This window comes from Trichosurus vulpecula, chromosome 1 (assembly GCF_011100635.1).
Source record: "Trichosurus vulpecula isolate mTriVul1 chromosome 1, mTriVul1.pri, whole genome shotgun sequence".
Classification (NCBI taxonomy): domain Eukaryota; kingdom Metazoa; phylum Chordata; class Mammalia; order Diprotodontia; family Phalangeridae; genus Trichosurus; species Trichosurus vulpecula.
Window position 1 is genome coordinate 518,454,266 of NC_050573.1, and position 5,424 is coordinate 518,459,689.

The 5,424-nt window shown below is 38.9% G+C and overlaps 1 pseudogene; it reads left to right on the forward strand.

The window, feature by feature from the left end:
* The first annotated feature begins 3,677 nt into the window (after window positions 1-3,677).
* Window positions 3,678-4,881, forward strand: LOC118841078 (annotated as a pseudogene).
* Window positions 4,882-5,424: the final 543 nt, after the last annotated feature.

The window sequence follows — 5,424 nt, forward strand, 5'->3', positions numbered from 1 at the left end:
CACTGACAGGTCTTAACAAGAAAGTGTTGGCAGGCCAGCTAGTTGTACATTGTCAGGAAGTCCAGCATGCATCAACAGGAATACGTGCGTGTAATGACTTGTTTACAATACGATGCTTTGTGGTTATATGACGCAATATTGCATCATCAAAATGTCAATGCAGGAAAAACCCCACAAATTTACAATAAATTATTAAATTAAAGATGCATGATCTCAAAAAATGTATATATTTTTTGAAATGATGCAAATTAAAAAAAAAACTATCAAAGGGTTAAAAAAGTAGATTTCCAGGGGGGCTCTGAGTAATTTTCTTTTAAAGGGGATGGTAGGCCAAATAAGTTTGGCCTGACTAGCTGTCCTCCCATTCACAGCCAAATTTCTAGAAAGAGTTGTCTACACTCTTCACTTCCATTCTCTCCTTCCACTCAATTTCTAACACCTTGTACTCTGGGTTTCTAACTTTATCACTCAACTGAAATTTCTCTCTGTGGTTACCAATGATCACTTAATTAGTAAATTCAATGTTCTCTCCTCAATCCTCATCTTTCTTGACCTTTCTACAGTATTTAACACTCCTGGTCCTTTTTACTTCAACCACTTACTCCCTCCTCCCTTGGTTTTCTTGACATTGCTTTCTCCTACCTCAGATGCTTATTAGCTATGGGACCTGCACACATCACTTAATCCTTTTCAGCCTCAGTGTCCTCATCTGTAAAATGGGGATCATAATAGCCTCTACCTCACAGGGTTTTTGTGAGAATCACATGAATTAATATATGTGTAGTGCTTTGAGAACCTTAAAGTGCCATATAAATGCTAACAATCATTCTCCTCTTTCTCCTCCTCTTCCTCTTCCTTCTCACTATTCTGAATCTTCTACCTGACTCTTCCTACATAGTTTTCTGTGCTGATCAGCCTTCATTGTTTGTCCTCCAAATTTGAGTTTGCCCCAAGACTATGTCATTGGTCCTCATTTTTCTCTTTAACTATCTCATCCATTTTCATGGGTTCAATTATTATCTCTATGTAGATAACTCCCAATTCTCTACATCTTGTCTTTTTCTGTCTCCTTTCTGTCTCCTGAGCTTGTCTGACACTGTCAATTCCTTACCACCACATAGACATACCATTGGATTTTCACTTAATGTTTCTACCTCAAAACTCATCTGCCCCTCCCCCTAAGCTATCTATTTATGGCTGGGCCCAATGCAGGCCCGTTCAGTGGTTCAGGTTTGGGATTGGGATGAAATGAGATGCTTGTATGACATATAACATTTAACAAAAGAAATGTACTCAACAATGTTAATGAAAGGACATTATTGGTTCCTTTGGATAGGCTCCAGTGCTTCCCTCTAAGATATTACAGAAGAGTATAAGCTCTTAAACCTGTCATTCAAGACCTTTATCTTTCCATCTTTGTTTCTCATTAACCCTCTTTACATATGTTATGTTTCAACCAAACATCTCTGGCCTTTGTGAATTTGCAAATGCTGTCCCTCCCTCCTGGAATGCACTTTTCCTTATCCCTTATTTTCTCCTTTCCAAGTTCAGGACAGCTATCAATCCCTCTGTGAAACCTTCCTTGATGACTATAATGATAGTTTCTCTGCTATGTATATCTTTCCTTGAGAACTTTAATATTGAGAACCTTGTATCCCCCAATTAGAATGTGAGGACCTTGAGGTCAGAGACTATTATTTTCCTCTTTGTATTGCCAGTTTCATTATGATGTCTTGCACATAGTAGGAGCTTAACAAATTCTTGCTGAACTAAATTGGATCTTTCTAGTGTTTAGCAGAGTGCCAGACATAGGTAAGTGCTAAATTACTGCTTGTCTGTAGACTGCCCTTTGCACTTCTCTTATTCTACTTTGTATTACACTTCCTGTGAATGCCCTACAAGCTCCTATGAGCTTGTCAACATCTTGATTTTTTTTTCGTTCTTTGCATTGCCAGGACCCAACTGATGACTTTCTTTTAAACTATGATTTCATTGATATAGGACAGGTCAATGGTTCTCAAAGAGTATGTGCTGAGTTAGAACTAGCTATGCTGGGAATTATATAAACTTGCACAAGTGACTCTCAATACAGTGCCATGGGTGAAAAATAATAACAAAACCAAAAAAAACCAAACCACAACAATTTTTGAGAAGCACTAGTATAGTAAATTCCCTCTTTCAATATATATCTGGTATCTGTTTTGTACCTTCAAGCCTTAGAAAGTTGCTTGTTTTCAATTCAATTTAACCCTTTGTTGGGGGTAAAATAACTTGCTCAGAGTCACACAGCTCCTATATATATCAGAGTTAGGACTTGAACCTAGATCTTCTTTGCCCAAAGGTTAGCTCACTGTCTAATATGCCATACTGCCTGATTTTTGAATTGCTAGACCCCATCACTGTACCTTTGCTTGGTAGGGGCTTAAATTGAATTGAAATCAGAAGGAAAAATACAGGTGAAATTAGTCCTTGTTATCAACATCCATGTTAGCCACTAGAGGTCACTGGCAGCAATGCAAAGAATATGAGTTTGTTTTAAGTTGCAGTCATGTCATGGTTTATTCTCAGTTCCATGAACCCTAAAGTTGCGTTTGGTCGATCCACTGCTATGAGCTTTCCACCATCGAACATATTAATGTAATTGGTGACACAGACATCACTATTCGACATGGGATTTTTTTAAATTGAAGCCCAAATCCAGTGCTTCATCACTCTGTGAAGGTAACCATGGCCTCTTGGAGGCTATCGTAATGGAACACAAGTTTTTCCAGGATGTTAAAAAACAAAACCAAACACGGAATCGTGGTTTTATTGGCATGTGGATTGTAACAAATCTGTAAACTATAGGCTTAAAGAATTGACTGGAGATGCTGAAAGGTTAAGTGACTTACCCATAGTCACACAGCTAATATGTGTAGGACTTGAATAGGATAGGATGGGATAGGACCTCACCCAGAGGAAAGTGTTGTGGTTTCAGAAAACACCTCTGATTGGGCAGCTGAAGAACCCTTGGCCACTCAAACTTACAGGGTTAATACCTGGACTGTAAGTGGCCATATTCCAATCTCAATTTTTGTGATATGGGCTCAGGGAAGGAAGCACAACACAGAAGCAGCATCCAGGGATTTTAGCTCTAGTTTGTGACTAACCTAGGCAAATACATGTTCTTTGCTGTTATGTGTTTGTAGCTGCCATGGCTGCTGGGGTGAGAGGAAAGAAGTTTTCTTCCCACTTACTAAGGGAAAGCTCGTAGAATCTCAAGTGGTGTGTGTGTGTGTGTGTGTGTGTGTGTGTGTGTGTTTGAGAGAGGGACAGAGAGAGTGCAAGAGAGACAGAGAGAGAGACAGAGACAGAGACAGAGACAGAGACAGAGACACAGAGACAGAGAGAGGCAGAGACAGAGAGAGAGATAGAGAGAGACAGAGACAGAGACAGAGACACAGAGACAGAGAGAGGGAGAGAGAGAGAGACAGAGAAGGAGAAGGAGGAGGAAGAGGAAAGATGAAGATGGAAAAAGAGAGAGGAAAAAAAAGGAGAGAGAGATGGGCAGGAGCAGGGCCTTGCTCCGTTACTTATATAACCTATTGAGTGGGAGACTTTTCTGTCTTAGTCAGTTTTTTCTGGCTTTGATATGATTTCCCTTCCCTGCCCCCCTCCCCCCAATCATTGGACCAATAATGGCTAAGAAAATGGTCAAAGAGGTGAAGTTGCTGCAGCTCAGTGCTGGCAGATCCAGCAAAAGCATCATCACAAAATGAGACAAAAATCATTCCTGAAGATGGCTAGTTAGAGAAAGACTGCAGACACTATAGAGTAAGTGCTATAAGATAACTAAAGAAGTTTCTAGAGCTGATGATACTCCACAATTGTTTGGTTTAACTGGTTGTTATTGTTGTTCATCATCCTTCATTTTGAAAGGACCAATCATGGGTGATGTCTTGACTATTTGAACTAGTGGTGCTGAAGTGGGGGGAGGGTCATGACTCCAGAACTAGAAGGAGGAATTAAACAGTTACAGCAAGATGCCAGGGTGCAAGCCTGCTTCATTAGGTCATGGGAATATTATCTCAATGACGCAGCATTCTATCACCTAAATGACTAAGATGGACTACCCCAAACCAGCCATATTCTAACTCAACAAGATGTCTTCCAGATGAGAGTAAAAACCAGAGGTGTAGTGGAGACTCATTCCATCTTCAAAGACCTGTACTTCAAGATGTTTGATATGGGGTGGTCAGCAAGCTGAACGAAAAGAGTGTTTTGAAGGTATGACAGTGATTATGGCCTCAGCATACCCGAAGATGAAGAGATGAATAGAATGCATCAAAGTATGAAACTGTTTGACAACATTTGTAACAACAGATGGCTTTCAGACACATCAATCATTCTCTTCCTGAACAAAAAAGGCCTTTCTGAAGAGAGACTAAGGAAGCCCACTAACTCTCTGTATCCAGAGTATACAGGTTTGAAAATATATTAAAAAGTAGCCATATATATTCAGTGGCAACTTAAATTTTTATATTCATCAATTAATGAAAATATGCCTTTTTAAAATAATGCCCTCTTCTCTCTCTTGAAAAAGAAAGAAAACCAAAACATTTGTAAGAAATAGACATAGTTAAGCAAAACAGATGCCTGCGCTGGCCACATCCAAAACTCCCATATCTCAGTCTACACCCTGAGTCCATCACCTTTCTATCAGGAGAAGGGCAGCAAGCTTTGTCAATTCATTGTCCATTTGAAGATCTAGATGAAAGAAAAGATATCAAGGAGATCTGGACCCACTTTACCTGGGTCACTGACACCAACAATGTTCAGTTTGCTTTTGATGATGTTGTAGATGTCATCATTAAAAGCATCTTAAAGGAATGTGGGCTTTAGTCAGTGAAGTGGATGTTGGTAAAAGTTCTTATCATATGGAGCACTGACAACTAGGCTTTTTTTTGCTGTCCCATGGGACAGCAGCCAGTGTGAAGGGGGTAGGTTGACAGCAGCATGCAGAATCTTAACACACTTCAGCAGAATCTTCTGTAATAGGGATCTGTTAATTGGCATGTCATGTTGAAATAAGACAGTAGAAATGGATAAAGTGTGATTTGATCATCGCAATTGGGATTTCATGATCTCAAAAGTTCAGGCTGTTATAAATTTGAGGTGTTACATCCCAAAACTTCAATATGCAACTCAGATTTGGTTTTTCCTCTTTAAAAAAACCATCACTAGTCCATTTAAAAAGTTTTTCTTTCAAAGTATATAACTTTTCTAAATTTTATTTCCTTTTTTTATAAAAGAATTTTATTTAAAAATAAGATTTAAGAAACCTTGCAACTATGCACATGATGTGACCAGATCATCTTGAAATTATTCTGTTGAGTAGAAACTCTTTATTTTTAACTTGACATGGTCAGAATTTAATATTACCAA